Raw genomic sequence first — 17,759 nt, 5'->3', positions numbered from 1 at the left:
TTTATATAGCACTTTACTGTGTATTGCCATACACCCAGAGCACTTTACAATAAGATGGTGATTGCATTTACTTTTAAGCATTCACTGGATAAATGCTTCTTTCCAAAGCAACTCTGACCTGTAAACACACACACGAAGCAGTTGGGGGTTTAGTTTTTTTGGGGGTTCAGTGACATGATACATCGTGTATTGTTGGATTTTTATTGGACAACTCCTCTTTGCCAGATATTAAGGCATAGAATAAACCAAATGAAAAATGGAAGCAAAAAATGGTAATAAAAATATACAAGCGATGTTGCAGCAGCTGAAAGACCTATATCATATAGACATCAGTTGATGTATTAATACTGCTAAGTTTATTGTACAAATTGACAAGGTGATATTTCTACCCCTGTGAAGATAACAAATACCAACAACCTGTTATAAAAGAAAGATTTTTTGTGCTCATAGCTTAGTCTAACTTAGGCTAGAGCAGGGGTGTTCAATCTCAGTCCTGGAGGGCCGGTGTCCTGGAGTGTTTAGCTCCAACCCTAATCAAACACACCTGAACTAGCAAATCAAGCTCTTATAGATATACCAGAAACTTCCTGGCAGGTGTGTTGAAGTGAGTTGGACATCTAAACTCAGCAGGACATCGGCCCTCCAGGACTGAGTTTGGACACCCCAGGGCTAGAGTGTATGAAAGATTGTTTACTTCTGCGGTCCAACATGTATTGTTGTTGTTTAATTAATAAAAGCAGCTTACATCACACAGTTTTGTAATAAATCACATATTATTACGTGTTTTTAAATGTAAGTGCTTATATTTAGAATTGCAAGTCTTTGTTATAATGCAGACACCGGGGTCTTTTATAATGCAGACACCGGGGTCCAATTTCTTTTGTGAAAGTTTGTGCCTGCCATGAGGCGTTTTGTTTTCAAATCGTTTAATGGGAAAAGGCGATGTTGCGTCGTCCATATTTTTTACAGTCATTGGTCCTGCCCCGTAGACACTGTATTACAAATGTTTGCAGTAATTAGTTTTTTGTCATTAACAAAATTATATAATACATACATGCAAACATAAATATTCATACTTTTTAAAATATCTAAATATTAAAAACTTTCTAGGATTTAATATGCTGATGAACGTTAAACATATCATACATGTCTTGTAAAAAGGGTCCTTTGGAACTGAAGTGTCCAAAGTGTGCCAAGAAAATCTCCCCACACTATCACACCACAAGCAGTACAATAGAAACCAGGATCAATCCATATTTTATTTTAGTATATAGGCCAAATTCTGACCCTACCAAATGTCAAATGTAGAATTGAGTCCTTGGGAGATTATAGAAATTCAGACTGGTCTCACAAGATAAACTTTTTCCAGTCTGTGTTAACTGTTGCCTCAGTTTTACTGATATTAGCTGATAGGTGTGGCACCCAGTGTGAACTTCTGCTGTTGTAACCTATTGTTTTCAGCATAGCCACAGCAATATCACCCTGAAGCCCTAGACTGATTGCCTACTGAAGCCACTGACAATGGTAGTGGGAGCGTAGCAAAACTACGTTGCTGTTGGCCAGCAAGGGGTATCTGTGTAGGTCCTGGGCCCAATCCCAATTCTATTTTTTTACCCTTATCCTTTCCCCTTGGCAAAGAGTGGTGAGGGAAAGGGCCTTATTTTTTCCCCCAAGAAATGGAACAGCACTACAACACCTGCATGCATCAATATATGTCATCTCGATCACTTACTTTACATGAGATCAACGACGGCGACTGCTGTAGTTATTCCAGTTGCATTTTTTTGTTATTTATCTTCAGGAAATTACTGAAGGCAATGATATGATGTGGCAATAAGCTCGTAACTGTACTGTGCATTTACACCGTGGCCATATTCAATTAGTATGTGCATCTCCTGACTTCTGTATGCAGCCATGCTGCCGTTGTAGATGGTGTATTATGAGAAAGTTTTGTAGCCCTTGGTTTTGAGTGTGGTCCTGAAAAATCTCTGTTTCAAGGGGTATCTAGCTCTTCCCCTTAGCCCTACACCTTCAAGCTAAAGAGAATTAGGACACCCCTACCCCTTCACGTGAATATTCAAAACGAGGTGTAGGATGTAATTTGGATTGGGCACTAATGTGACGTCCCAGTATAGTGTTGGAGACACTACAGTATACAGTAAGAAGTACCATCCCTATGAGACATTAAATTGAGGTCTTGACACTCATGGGGGCATCAAACTCACCCTGCCCCCATGGGTGTAATCCAGCATCCTGACAATAATCCCCTATCACTATCTCTCCTCTGCACTTATATCTGGTTGTGGTGAGTGCCCTGTATGCCATTGCATCATCCAAGTAAATCTTTTTCTCTGATAATTCTCCTTAGCCCCCAGTGATGGTTGTGTGTGAGAATCCCCACAGATCAGCAGAAATACAGATAAGACCGGCTCAGCTGGCACCAGCAAATAGTTAGAACTCCTTCCAATCATCCCGACCACGTGTACATGGCTAGATGCATTGCGTTGCTGTTAACTGATTAAATATTTGTGTTAATACTCAGTTAAGCAGGTTTATCTATTAAAGTGGCTGGGGAATGTCTAGCATAAGTCAGGGCAGAAAATCTTTAAAGAGTCGTTTATGCAGACATTTTTTACAGTTTTAGACAGATTGGAGACATTTCCTCAGATGCCCACAAGGGCTAGTTGACTCAAGGGAAAAAAGGTTACATTGACAAATGAGATCAAACCCTGTAGGCCGACATTGAGTAAGAACAAGGAAGTGAGGTTATCAGCTACAGAACAGGAAAGCTATCAGAGGTAATAAAGAAGCTGGGCCTCTGGCAGGTGAAATACCACTAAGGGACAAGGAAGAAAAACTAGTCTTTACTAGGAGGTTGATGTGTGTTTGAGGCTGAGTGCAGGCCACTGTTCTTTCCTTTACCTGCGGTGTTTGGCCATCCAAGAGAATAGATTGTGTTATGCTTCATTGCCTGTAGCTCAAGCAAACATCCATCATTACCGCCCCATACAGGCACCCACAGGATTCCGTTAATATGGGTCACACATGGTGGCTGCGACAATTTAGGCGGTCTATTTACCACTACTGTCAAATGTTCATTACTGAAAGCATTTATTCAACATTGAGTCAATCGATGTCTTGTATTAAAACTACCTTGATATTAATTCAAAATTGAATTCAGACTTCAGTTAATACTAATTCTTTTATAATATTTGTTCATTGAAAATTGGTAAAGTTGATACAGTTTGTGCCATCAAATTAACCAAAATATGATTGTTATTAATGTTCTGCCAAAAACAGTGCCAAGACACTGAGTGTAAGGTACACTTGAAGGTCTCCTGTGGTATCTGGAACTAATATGTTAGCAACAGTAGTGACGGACTTAAGCAATTCCAGGCAAGGGGCCCTAGCATTGTTGAAAATACTGCATGTTAAAAAAAAAAAAAAAAAAAAAAAAAAAATATATATATATATATATATATATATATATATATATATATATATATATATATATATATATATAATATTTAATAAATAATTAAAGAAACCTTTATCTTTGTAATGTAAAATTAAATGAAATTAATTCACAAATAAGAAAAAGAAGTTCACAAATGATGTCGTATTTCTACTTTTTTCCCTGATTGTTCTCAAAATTCTCACTCCTGCAGACTTTACCCATCTCTATTCTGATTGCTGGCAAACTGGTGTCACTAAAATCTCTGTGATAATGAACAACAGCAAATAAATAATAAATGGTCTATTTAATATATTACATTTAAAACAGAGAAGCGGATTGGTTTGACTGTACCAGAAAAAAACACCACGCTAAAACATGTCGGAGAGATGGCTGTGTGGCACTGTGCTGCCTTTGAGTGCTCTGAGGAGAGAAAGCGATGGCATCACCCGTAGCATGTTGCGAAGAGTAACGTGAGGAACGTTTCAGCGTGGACACATGAGAGTCTCTAAAAATCTCCAGTAACCCCTAAAAACAATTGCTAGTCGCTTTTTTTTTTTGAAAATTTGGCACTAGGGGGTTTGAAAAGTCACTAAATGGGATAAATGCACAGCTAGTGTTTTTTTAGCCAACAGTAAACTTCTGGTGAAAGGTTTCTGTGAGTATTTTACAATTCAAAAGGTTGTTTTAAAAGCATCCACATTGTAATGTTATTAAAATACATTCAGTTTAATAAACTTAAGCATTCATTTAGTTGTTCAAGTGTAAATCAAGATGAGAGACTGTGTAACTGCTAGTGCTGTCAGTACCAGCTGCCAAGCACAGAAACTCCATTCAAAATAGTGAGGTGAAATACATTTTCAAATTTTAAAGAGATGGTGGGGAATTTAATGCATTGCTTTTGGTCTGGTTTGAGATCCATTTTTATTTTATATCTATCAGGTAGCGAAGATCACTTATTTTTTTAAAGACAGATCTTGAATGTGGTAATTTTGTAATGGAAAGACAGTTCACTGGAAGCCGCCAGGCTGACTGGCTGAAAATTAAAAATACGTGTGCATATACCGCATTGGAAACACTTGACTAGCAGTAGTGTCTTTAATTGAAGCAAGCACTCACACCTCGCACATTTGCAGTACGGACGGAACATTCCATTATTCATGGGGGCCCCCTGGATTTAAAAAGAAGTAATAATGTTAAAATCTCAACAGATATAGACAGATTTTTACAACATACGGTAGAAAATTTATGAAAGAGCTGTATGATCAATACAGGCATCTTGGCATTGGTCGGGGCACCCTAATTCCCCGGGGACCTAAGCGGCTGCTTACCTTGCAACCAAATCACTGTCCTAAACGATGTAGAATGTAAACTTTGGACATATTTTGAATATGTGTTAAGACCTCGATTAGGTGGTTCAGGTGGGCTTAATTGGAGTAGGAGCTATAATCGCTATGCAGTACATACTTCATCCACGACCAGGATTAGATGCTTTTTATCTAGGGTGGCCAGGACAACATTGAACCCTGCATTATTGCATTAAAACTATTCCAGTAAAATACTGTGTGTACGGTGTGGCAGGGTGTATTATACTGCTGAAAGAGGCTACTTCCATCAGGAACACAACATTAAAGGGATGATTCACCCAACAATGGAAATTCTGTCAATGATTACTAATGTTCATGTTATCCCAACATTGAAGATTAACTTTTGTTAATCTTTGGAACACAAATTAAGATATGGAATAAATTATGAGCTCTGTAATCCTCCATTGACAGCAATGGTCTCAAATTGTTCAAAGTACCAAAAAACCTTGTTAAAGCAGTCCATTCAGTGATTTAATCTGAAAATTCTAAAGATTCTTCTCAATATGTGCAGTGGGCAGTGTCGTATACCCTCACAGATGCCCGCACTCAACTTCCTCTGTTTGAAATGAAGGACAGGTGCATCTTGCGTATATGTCAGCATGGCAAACTCGGCACAATGTTGAAGAAGGAGAAGAAACTGTTAAGTCATTATTTTTCTTTGATGTGCACATTTTTATTCCCGTATCTTGATTATATCCCAAATGAGGCACTGAAGGCATTTTTTTTTTAAGTTTTAAGGAGTCAGGAGCATTGCTGTCTATGGAAGATGAAGAAGCTATCAGATTTCATCTAAAATATCATAATTTGTATTCAGAAGACAAACACTGGGTTGAGTAAAAACAGAGATTGTATTTTTTGAGTTAACCAAGCCTTTAAGGGCTGTCGCTGGTTTGCAACAATGTTTAAATATTCATTCATTTTCCTTCGGCTTAGTCCCTTTATTCATCAAGAGTCGTCACAGCGTAATGAACTGCCAAATTATCCAGCAAATGTTTTATGCAGTGGATGCCCTTCCAGCCGCAACCCAGCACTGGGAAACATCCATATACACTCAGTCACATTCATACTCTATCGCTAATATAGCTTATTCAATTCACCTATACCACGTGTCTTTGGGCTGTGGGGGAAACCGGAGCACCTGAAGGAAACCCACACAAACATGGGGAGAACATGCAAACTTCACACAAACGCCAACTGACCCAGTTGGGGCTTAAACCAGCAACCTTCTTGTTTGAGGTGACAGTGCCTACCACTGAGCCTCAGTTCTGCCATGTTTAAATATGTTAAACTTCAAATAATTATTATAATTTTTTTTGCACGAATGACCAAAACCAGGGTTTCCTGGCATGAAACTCCATTTTTCAGTTTGATGTCAACCCCCAGTTCATCCTGGTGTCATCACTTCTCCAGGTTATTGACTTTGATTTACATGGCAGTCGATGTCATGTGAAAGAAAACAGGACCTATCTGATTAGGTGATCTTTCAATCCTCCAAGGTCCAGTTCTGTCACTCATGATATGCCCATTGTGAAATCCATCCAAAGCACTCTGATAAGTCTGCTACAACACAGTCAATTGAGCAGCTGAATGTGATGCACTATGTTTTGTTACATACATTCACTGGCCATTTTATTAGGTACTTTTGCCTTAAGAACTGCCGTTATCGTTTGTGGCATAGATTCACCAAGGTACTGGAAATATACCTCATAGATTTTGGTCTATATTGACATGATAGCATCACAGTTGCTGCAGATTTGTCAGCTGCACATCTATGATGTGAATCTCCCGTTCCACCACATCTCATAGGTCCTCTATTGGATTGAGATCTGATGACTGTGAACTCATTGTCATGTTCAAGAAACCAGTCTGAGATGATTCACACTTTATGACATGGTGTGTTATCCTGCTAAAAGTAGTCATCAGAAGTGGTCATAAAGAAATGAACATGGTCAGCAACAATACTCAGGTAGACTGTGGCATTTACACGATGCTCAATTGGTACTAATGGACCCAAAGTGTGGCAAGAAAACATCCTCCACACCATTTCACAACCACCACTAGCGTGAACCATTGATACAACGCAGGATGGATCCATGATTTCATGTTATTGATGTCAAATGCTGACACTACCAACTGAATGTTTTAGCAGAAATAAAGACTAATTAGACCAGACAACATTTTTCCAATCTTCTATTGTCCAATTTTGTGAGCCTGTTAGAATTGTAGCCTCGGTTTCCTGTTCTTAGCTAACTAGAGTGGCACCCGGTGGGGTCTTCTGCTGCTGTAGCCCATCCGCCTCAAGGTGCAACGTGTTGTGCATTTAGAGATGCTCTTCTGCATATCTCGGTTGTAACAACTGGTTATTTGAGTTACTGTTGCCTTTCTGTCTGGCCATTCTCCTCTGACCTCTAGCATCATGGCTTTTGTGTCACTTAAATCACCTTTCTTCCACATTCTGATGGTCTGTTTGAACTGCAGCAAATTGTCTTGACCATGTCTACATGCCTAAATACATGTAGACATGGTCAAGACGATCTGCTGCAGTTCAGTTGCTGCCATGCGATTGGCTGATTAGAAATTTGCATTAAAGAGCAGTTGAACAGGTGTACCTAATAAAGTGGCTAGTGAGTGTATGTCCTAAACCCAAAGATGTTGATTTTGAGAACTGATTGATTATCGTTTAACCTACCAAAACTGTAATGTTAGCAGATGATCAATAATATTCACTCCACCTTTGCCTGTATATAGGCTCAGAAACAAAATCAGGTTTAGTTGACCCTCATGTTGCCCCAATCATGACTCCAAATCTGTCTCTGGCACAGAACCAAAGCAATTTTGTGACAATTGACTTACATTTCATAAAACAGTTCTCAAAATATCTTCTATTATGTTCACAGAAGAAACAAAGTCATGCATTTTTGGAACTGGAGACCGAATTAAATTATTTGTGTGATTTTTCTAACAACAAAGATAAAAGATGTTTCAGAAGTTAAGCAAATGCTCTTGAAAAGGATGCATTTGCACGCAGTGACAGTTTCATGAGAACTTCTAAACCGTCTCTGTTTTTGGCTCGGCAGCTCAGGATGTCTCATGAAAGGACAATGATTTATTCCTACAAATCTCCGCTCACGTTGCACTGAGTTAACCTCTCTCTCTTCCTCACTCTTTCTTTCACTCTTTCTCTCCCTCAGTATGGTGTTTTTCTGCATCAGCTGTCAGAGTGAGAGAAGGAGAGAGAGAGAGAAAGGCTTCATCTCGCCTGACTCAAAAGGAGAAGAGGAAGTGTAGTTTTACCTTCCAGCTCCTGAAAAATAATGCATAAATATCAGCATTTCTGCTTGAGCAGCGTTTTCTAAATTAGAGAAAAGAGCAGAGGCCTCCCCCAAAGACTGGGGTAATTTAATAATGTAACATGGAATCCATTATTCTTCCACATTAGTAGGAGCATGTTAAGGAATCCTAGTTATGAATGAATAATGAGATACAAAATATGTTGTATGGGAAATAATATTTGAATCTCTTTTTTTTGTCTCAAAATTGAGGCTACATATGGTCTATTTTTAGTATGAGAATTACATAAAAAGTAGGTGACCAGATGTCACCATGATTCAAATGAATGCAGATTTCCTGAAGCGTAATGTATATGTTTAATGCCGTAAACAGCATTAATGCTCAGTTAACTTTTCTTTAAACCTCAGGCTTTTGTTGCAGCGCTTTTATAATATTATCGTGATTTATCATGATCTGGTGGAATTACATTTACATTAAGCATTCTGATGTTTTACGACGATGATATTGTCATGATCATGTTGTCTTTTTTAGGTTTGCGAACACAATTAATGCACTGAAAGAAAAGTAATAATAAGAAGAATAGGCATCAGATATTAATACATGTCCTCATTCGTCAGGTCAGCTTATAAAAACCACTAAATATCTTAAAGTATCACTTTTTTGGAATGTTTACAAAAGATTGACTATAAATAATCCAAATATTAAAATTCATATGTGTAATATATGACAAATAGTTCCTAATATTGTATATATTGTATTGTACATGTATTGATATATAAGTACATACTTAATTTATTCAAGAAACCAACCTACCTGCAAATTTACAGTATTTTATTAAGTTTTAGGAAATTGTGTAAAAATGCTGTAAAGCGAATCAAAAAGAATGCCAGAAATAGACATTTATTTATCAATTCACTTACTGGTAAGTACTCACTGGTGAGTGAATTAGTTCAACATTGGATGTAACCTCTCTTTGTGTCTAAAGTACAGGTGTCCAGTACACTTGTGCATTGTTTTTCAGCACAATTTTTGCTGGTATAAGTTTTGTTGAAGTGTCTCTGAGACGTTGACACAGTACTTCGGGGCACAGTACACTGGCTGCTCTCAGACTCCTTGTGCAACCAAAAATCTCATTATTAAAAGTACTAATGTTCTAATAAATATGGCTAGCACTGTATGCTGTTTACTTATATGACATTTTTCAAAATACATACAAACATAAGCATATATATACAGTTGAAATCAGAATTATTAGCCCCCCTGAATTATTTGCCTTCCTGTTTAATTTTTTCCCCAATTTCTGTCATACGGTTATAAGATGCATAAAATGATGTGTCGTCATGGTTATAAAGGTTTTATGTCAGTCTTATGAAGACCACTTCAAGTAAAGTATTATCAGATATGTTTCTTGAATTGATACTTCATACTGTATTACATTGTGTATGAGTTTGTGGAGCAGTTCCTGAAAGACCTTTCTTAGTTATAATTTCTGTAGTCATGTTCAAACAATTATTACTGAACATCCCTGACATTCCACAAAGCACAAATTCCCCAAATGCTTTCTCAGATTGTCAAACTCTGCTCTAAGATTCTTTGTCTTCAGGGCTTTGCTGAATTTTCATGTATTTGACAGTGATGCAGTCAAGGATGTCACGTTTATGAACACAGAAATGCGACATTTCTTAAAAATTGTCATTCTCTTCAAAGACATTTCTTCATAGAAAGACACACGTTTAGTAAGGAAACAACATTTATCTGGCCAGCTTGACCAGTGTCATATATGGTTTCCTTCAGCTAACCGGAGTGTGAATGTTCACATCAGCGTGTCGGGGGACAGTAATGTCATGAAGCCTCCAGCAAACCTCTTTAATGAGGGAAGCTCCTTATTACTGCCGTATGCTGTGCATCTGCCAAAGGGGCTCAAGTAAGGGTAAATGGGCTACAGAAGAAGGGGAAGACACATCAAAGTGAGAGATGCAAGAGAGAGAAAGGATGAATCAGATGTGTTTGATGGCTGATTTCCATAGGAAGGATGTTGAGGCTGAAACCTCACACTGTGCTGTGAAGGGAACTGCACAGGGTTACAAGCACACAGAGGGGTTTGACATCTCTTTTAAGCCTCTGTGTTTTCACCATTGAAAGCATAATAATTCAGTGTTTCTCTTTGACCTGCCCTCAAACTCTGTGTAGTGTTTTTAGATTTACGATAAAGGTATAATTTTAAGGTGCTGTATGCAAATCAGGGCGAAGCAGTGGCGCGGTAGGTAGTACTGTCGCCTTACAGCAAGAAGGTCGCTGGATCACTGGTTCGATCCTCGGCTCAGTTGGCGTTTCTGTGTGGAGTTTGCATGTTCTCCCTGCGTTCGCGTGTGTTTCCTTTGAGTGCTCCGGTTTCCCCCACAGTCCAAAGACATGCGGTACAGGTAAATTGAGTAGGCTAAATTGTCCATAGTGTATGAGTGTGAATGTGTGTGTGGATGTTTCCCAGAGATGGGTTGCGGCTGGAAGGGCATCCGCTGTGTAAAAATGTGCTGGATAAGTTGGCGGTTCATTCCGCTGTGGTGACCCCGGATTAATAAAGGGACTAAGCCGACAAGAAAATGAGTGAATGTACGCAAATCATAATATGTTTGCAGATATTTATGAAACATGTCAAGAAAACATTCTTGTTTATCTAAAAAACAATGCTGAAGTCAGATATTCTGCTTTGGAAATGTACCTTCGTGCTTCAACATCTGTCTTTGTTTTGACCCGCCCACTGCCAGTTTAGCCAATTGTATTTCAAAACCCCGGGTTTCCTTTGTGGAAAACCACAAATTTCATTCATTCAGTCATTCATTCATTCATTCATTCAGAAAGGCTCTCAAACCATGCGCCCATGACGCAAATGTGACCTTTGGTAGACAGTAGTAGACTCCGAAATGAGACGCAGATTCAGAGTTCCACAAAAGATTATTAATTAGCAAATAATAAAAATATTAGGGGCGATGCAGTGGCGCAGTAGGTATCGCTGTCGCTTCACAGCAAGAAGGTCGCTGGTTCGAGCCTCGGCTGGGTCAGTTGGTGTTTCTGTGTGGAGTTTGCATGTTCTCCCTGCGTTTCCTCTAGGTTTTTCAGTTTCCCCCACAGTCCAAAGACATGCGGTACAGGTGAATTGGGTAGGCTAAATTGTCCGTAATGTATGTATGTGTGTGAATGAGTGTGTATGGGTTTTTCAGTGATGGGTTGCGACTGGAAGGGCATGCGCTGCTTAAAACATTCTGCTGTGGCGACCCCAGATCTTTAAAGGGACTAAGCCGAAAAGAAAATGAATGAATAAATATCAGGAATGTAAACTTTAGCTGAGCAGGTTACATTTTAATCCTGTGTTCTAACAACATGCTACATGACGAGATTTGTAGCGATAAGCCATATCGCTGTTTACGTTCATTAGATATAATCAGGGCCGGAGTGAGACTCCTTTTCAGCCCTGGAGTTCCAAGCCTTAGACCGGCCCACCTTAGTTCACAACGGACTATATTAAAATAAGGTAATTTCCAATTCAGTTTCTAATTACACTATCACATCTTTTTCAAGAAAACAGCTGCTTTAGAACTTCAAATGTTTAACAACCTTACAGTTTTATATGTCTTAACAATAAAAATGAAAAAAAAAAAGATTTATCCAGATGAGGATCGAACACGGATCGACAGCGTCGCAACTCAACGTGCTGACCACTGGACAACAATAGCACTGTTACATTTGTGGGGCTGGAACAATAGTTAATCATCATCATAACCCAGCAGTCTACATTTTGCTCATGGGGCTGCGAGACAATAAATAAGAAGAGCGGAGCTGCGGCAAAATAATGAATAAAAGAGTGAGGCTGTGGTCAAATAAATAAATAAATGAAAAAAAGTGCGTCTGCGGCTGCTGGCGGCTCCGTTCGTCATGCTGGAGAGGAACAGTCTGCGCAAATGGAGCACAGAGTGGGTGTCATCGACTACAGCTCTCATCTTATTGGCTGAAAGGTACGAGTTGCCCTGACTCTGCCAGAAAAGTCTCAAAAATACACACACACGTATCCAGGGGGAGTCGTACGTGAAAGAGGATTTGCACATTCTTATTCAGGATGAACTCACAAGTTTTAAACATTCAAAACTTTTTGTACACTTTTATACATTTGCAAATGATGTTTTGCATTTGTGAAACATATTTTATGAAAATGTATTTTTATTTTGTGCACGTGAATTTTTTTGTGAATATAAATAAATATTTTACGCACGTGAATTTGATTTTATGCAAGTGCATTTGGCTACGCATGTGTACATAGTGTATTTCGTGTGAATTACTTTTGAGTCTTTTCTGACTTCATAGAATTGGGTATTATTCAACGCTTTATGCTGCTCCAAATCTAATGAGTGCAGTCTAGTGATTTTTGGCCAAACCATTAAGAGTTTAATAAAAAAAAAAATCTTATTTCCAGATCACCAGGTGGAATTGCAACAAAATGGTGAGGGCAAACTCTGTCATAACACACAATTACTGAGTTCCATTCAGAAGGGCTCATACAGTTGAATTATTAGCCTCCCTGAATTATTAGCCCCCCTGTTTATTTTTTCACCAATTTCTGTTTAATACAGAGCAGATTTCTTTTAACACATTTCTAAACACTTTAATTTTAATTAGGCATTTCTAAAAACTGATTTATTCTATCTTTGTCACGATGACAGTAAATAATATTTGACTAGATATTTTTCAAGACACTTCTATACAGCTTAAAGTGACATTTAAAGGCTTAACTAGGTTAATTAAGTTAACTTGGTTAGGGTAATTAAGCAAGTTATTGTAAAATGATGGTTTGTTCTGTTGACTATCAAAAAAAATATAGCTAAATTAAACTGGGATAATAATTTTGACCTTAAAATGGTTTAAAAAAATTAATAATTGCTTTTATTCTAGCTGAAATAAAAAAAGACTTTTTCCAGGAGAAAAAAAATATCATCAGACATAATGTGAAAATGTCCGTGCTCTGTCAAACATAATTTGGGAAATATTTAAAAAAGAAAAAAAATCAATGTGAGACTAATAATTGACTTCAACTGCATATGCCCGAATCTATTTGAAGGGTTTACCCTCTGGAAAGGTTCAAATTGGAACACAAATGAAATAAATGAATGCATGTAAATCACATCTCAAAATCTGCACTATAGGCAGATTTTAAATAAATTTAGATTCTTTTTGAGCCTATAGTTTCATCATTTGAAATGTATCCAGGACTCCACAGGAGCTAGTTATAGTGAAGGTGTAGAGCAAATGTAATCATTAGTGACTCTTCTCTGGCTCAGACTGTCACGTGATCAACACCATGTGACCGCCGCAGGTCCTGCTGGCCCTCTCTGTCAGCCCAGTTTACCATCATGCCAGCACAGTCTTGGCCCATGACAGGAGTGTATGTTTAAATACATGTTTCAGAGCCTGTTTACTGGAGGTTAAAGGATTGAAAACGTTCATCCTATAGGGGACTTTCAGAGATTGAAGCCAGTGTGTTTTGTTCTCATAAAAGTGTGAGCAGTATACTTCAAAAAAAACTTAAAGCTGGTAGTGTAATAGGCTGTAAAAATCCAGGAGTTATAGATTGAAGTTGTTTGAACATTATAGAGACTGTTTTAAATTTTGTAAAAAAATACTCTTAAATAGTTCCAAACCTTTATGAGTTTCTTTCTTATGTTGAGTACTAAAGATATTTTGAAGAATTATATAATGTAACTATTGAATTTCACAACATGATAAACAAATAATATGGAAGTCAATGGTTTTCGGTGTCTGGCATTTTTCCAAAATAACAGAATAATTAATCTCAAACACGGGGTGACACGGTGGCTCAGTGGTTAGCACTGCTGCGTCACAGCAAGAAGGTCGCTGATTCGAGTCTTGTGTGGGTCAGTTGCCATTTCTGTGTGGAGTTTGCATGGTTTCCCTGTGTTGGCGTGGGTTTCCTCTTGGTGCTCCAGTTTCCCCCAAAAGACCAAAGACATGCGCTAAAGGTGAATTGAATAAACTAAATTGGGCGTTGTGATGTGTGCATGTGAGAGTGTATGGGTGTTTCCCACTACGTCAGGAAGGCATCCACTGTGTAAAACATACTGGATAAGTTGGTGGTTCATTCCGCTGTAGTGACCCCTAATAAATAAAGGGACTAAGCCTAAGGAAAATGAATGAATCTCAAATAGTGTTGTGATAAGTAAATGATGACCGTTTTTGGTGTATATATATGACTGTAACTGTATGCTAAAATCTCAGGTGGGATGGACAGTGTTTCATCCTAAATTTAATCATTAAAATTACTGATTTCTGTGCATAGTTTCAGCATATCTTCAGAGTTACTCTTCAGTGTTTGGGCTTTCACAGATGACAGTTATATTACACTGATCTGAACTAAACTGAACTTCAACTGTAAAAACTGGACTGAAGCAGTTTCAGTTCACTAAAACTTCTGCTTTGACACAATCTACATTGTAAACGCGCTATAGAAATAAAGATATATATATATATATATATATATATATATATATATATATATATATATATATATATATATATAGTATTACATCATAAAGAGATTGTAGAGTTTATTAGCAGTTTTTTGTTGTTTTCGTCTGATGGAGCATTTGAATCTAGAAACAGTGACGTCAAACTAAAGCATATTGCACAGCTCCATACAGACGAAAGCACAAATGCTAGATAATGAATTTTTGATTCCTGAGTGGCCTTTCCGCAAAAGCTCAGCACGAGTTTGTCACTTTATGTATTATTTACGCCATTTCTGTTGGTCACTAGAATACTTTCGAATGCTAAAATGATTTTTGGAAGCTCTTTGAATTCAGCGAGCCTCAGATTTGCAGATTACATTGCAATTGGTTTTTAGGGGACAGATGCTTCAGTGCGCTCCAAGGTCTTTTCGTTTGTCAAAACTGATGGATTCCTGACCTTGTGGGGGCGTTGAAGATATTAGCATCAAATTGAATGCCTTGGCAGCAAAAGGATAAACGTAAAACATCTCAAGGGCATTTCCTTTTTTTTTTTTTTTTGAGGGACATGCATGTTTGTTTAAATGACTTTTTCAGTTTTTAAAGGCTCCCGTAAGATAAGCCAGTATGACGACATTTCAGTTAGAAAAGTACATATCAGGGTTGGAAATTGCGGCAATAATGACACTAAAATTAGCCAAATTCACCTAAACATTTGAAGGAAATGTACAAAAATTAAATGTAAAATAAATAGAGACATTCAAATTTTTGTGCACCACTGAGCCGTATTACACTTTTCTGTTGAGGTTATTGCAGTATCCAATCTTTTTTTATACATCATGGAAAATGCACAAGCTAATTCTCTTTCAAAAACAACTATGTGCTGAAATGTTAAAAGAGATTTATTTTGTATCTTTGGTTCTCTTTATAACGGGAGTATTCCTCTAGATCAGTGTTTCTATTTTTTTCGTATCTTTGGTGATTGTAACAGAAGTCCTCCTCTAGATCAGTGTTTCCCATTTATTTTGTATTTTTGAGGATTAGAACGGGAGTCTTCCTTTAGATCAGTGTTTCCTATTTATTTTGTATCTTTGGTGATTGTAACAGAAGTCTTCCTTTAGATCAGTGTTTCCTATTTATTTTGTATCTTTGGTGATTGTAACAGAAGTCTTCCTCTAGATCAGTGTTTCCTATTTATTTTGTATCTTTGGTGATTGTAACGGAAGTCTTCCTCTAGATCAGTGTTTCCTATTTATTTTGTATCTTTGGTGATTGGAACAGGAGTCTTCCTCTAGATCAGTGTTTCCTATTTATTTTGTATATTTGGTGATTGGAACAGGAGTCTTCCTCTACATCAGTGTTTCCTATTTATTTTGTATCTTTGGTGATTGGAACAGGAGTCTTCCTCTAGATCAGTGTTTCCTATTTATTTTGTATCTTTGGTGATTGTAACGGAAGTCTTCCTTTAGATCAGTGTTTCCTATTTATTTAGTATCTTTGGTGATTGGAACAGGAGTCTTCCTCTAGATCAGTGTTTCCTATTTATTTTGTATATTTGGTGATTGGAACAGGAGTCTTCCTCTAGATCAGTGTTTCCTATTTATTTTGTATCTTTGGTGATTGGAACAGGAGTCTTCCTCTACATCAGTGTTTCCTATTTATTTTGTATCTTTGGTGATTGGAACAGGAGTCTTCCTCTAGATCAGTGTTACCTATTTATTTTGTATCTTTGGTGATTGGAACAGGAGTCTTCCTCTAGATCAGTGTTTCCTATTTATTTTGTATATTTGGTGATTGGAACGGGAGTCTTGCTCTAGATCAGTGTTTCCCTGTTCCTGGAGGCACAGCAACAGTACATACTGTATGTCTCCTTTATCTGACCCATTCATTTCAAGTTTTGGAGTCTTTTCTTATGTTCTGATGATTTGGTTCAGGTTTATTTGATTATGAAGAGAGATTAAAAATGTGTACTGTTGGTGTGCCTTTAGGAAAAGGGTTGGGAAACACTGCTCTAGATTAACATTATATGACATGCTGATTCTCCAAATGTTGTTATACGTATTCATACACTCAACATTCATAATGATTGGTAAATCATACTGTAATATTGCAGTCCTACACTACAATAAATTCTATCTTAGTTATTTTAATTTGCTTTTTATTTCAAAATACTAAAGCAGTTTTAACTCATCCTCATGTACATACGTTTATTTTGAGTTGTTTCAAGGCAAGACAACCCTGGTTAATAGGGAAGGCAAATATTTTTATAATAGTGAAAAAACTACCAGATATAAATCAAATCATGGCCCAACAAGCACACGCTTTTGCACTGTGTAAACAGTCAATTAGATTAGCTGTTAGCTGTATCAGTTTGATCCTAAATCAGACAGAAAATGACACAGAGGACACATCTGAAACTCACGCCTGGTCTCTAAAATAAAATCTGACAAGTGTCAAATTCGAGTGACGAATTCGGAATAAGCATGTGTAAGTTATATGAAACGTTCACATATCTTTTGTGAGTTTGTTATTTGAGATGTAGAACACACAGAAAGTAGCAGCATAGAGAGACGCTACAGCGCTGCTGAAGATTGTGGATGTTTGACTGATAAATATGAATTTGTAGCTAAATTGTTAACAGCGCCAAACAACATTGCCGGTTGTTTACATCCTTGCTACAACATACCATTAAAGGGCACATATTTTAGCCCTTTTTTGAGATTTAATACTAATAATATGGTTCTTTTGAGTGTGCCAATGTAGGTTCAGATCCAAATGCAATTCAGATATTGTTATAATGCTGTGTTAAAAAGTGTAAATTTAGAGGCGTGTACAAGGGTTGCTGTTTTGGGGTGTGTTGTTTAACATGATAATGAGTTTCGACTGCCCGCCCAACGTAACAAGGGGGCGGAGCCAAGAGCGCGTCTGCTGTGTGCACCGTATCACAGAGGCAGACAGTAAGAGTCATCATGAGTGAGAGGAACACAATTCAACCCTACATATATGACCCAGACTCGGACACAGATCAAGCAGAGTCGACTGTTGAGGAATCTATAATCCGAATGTGCCAGAATGTGTCAGAGTGGTACATACAAAATATTTTATGTTTTTGTATACTTTTACAGCCGCTATGTAACT

General features: G+C 37.6%; 1 protein-coding gene across 1 annotated transcript in view; it reads left to right on the top strand.

Annotated features, from left to right (window-relative positions):
• LOC141386347 (uncharacterized) overlaps nt 1-17,759 on the top strand; it is an 80,183-nt gene that overhangs the window by 45,571 nt on the left and 16,853 nt on the right. The gene's annotated exons all lie outside the window — the stretch shown is intronic.

This window comes from Danio rerio, chromosome 6, assembly GCF_052040795.2.
Source record: "Danio rerio strain M-AB ecotype USA chromosome 6, GRCz13ab, whole genome shotgun sequence".
Classification (NCBI taxonomy): Eukaryota; Metazoa; Chordata; class Actinopteri; order Cypriniformes; family Danionidae; genus Danio; species Danio rerio.
The sequence above is the reverse complement of the archived record's forward strand: the minus strand, read 5'-3'. Positions and strand labels throughout refer to the sequence as shown.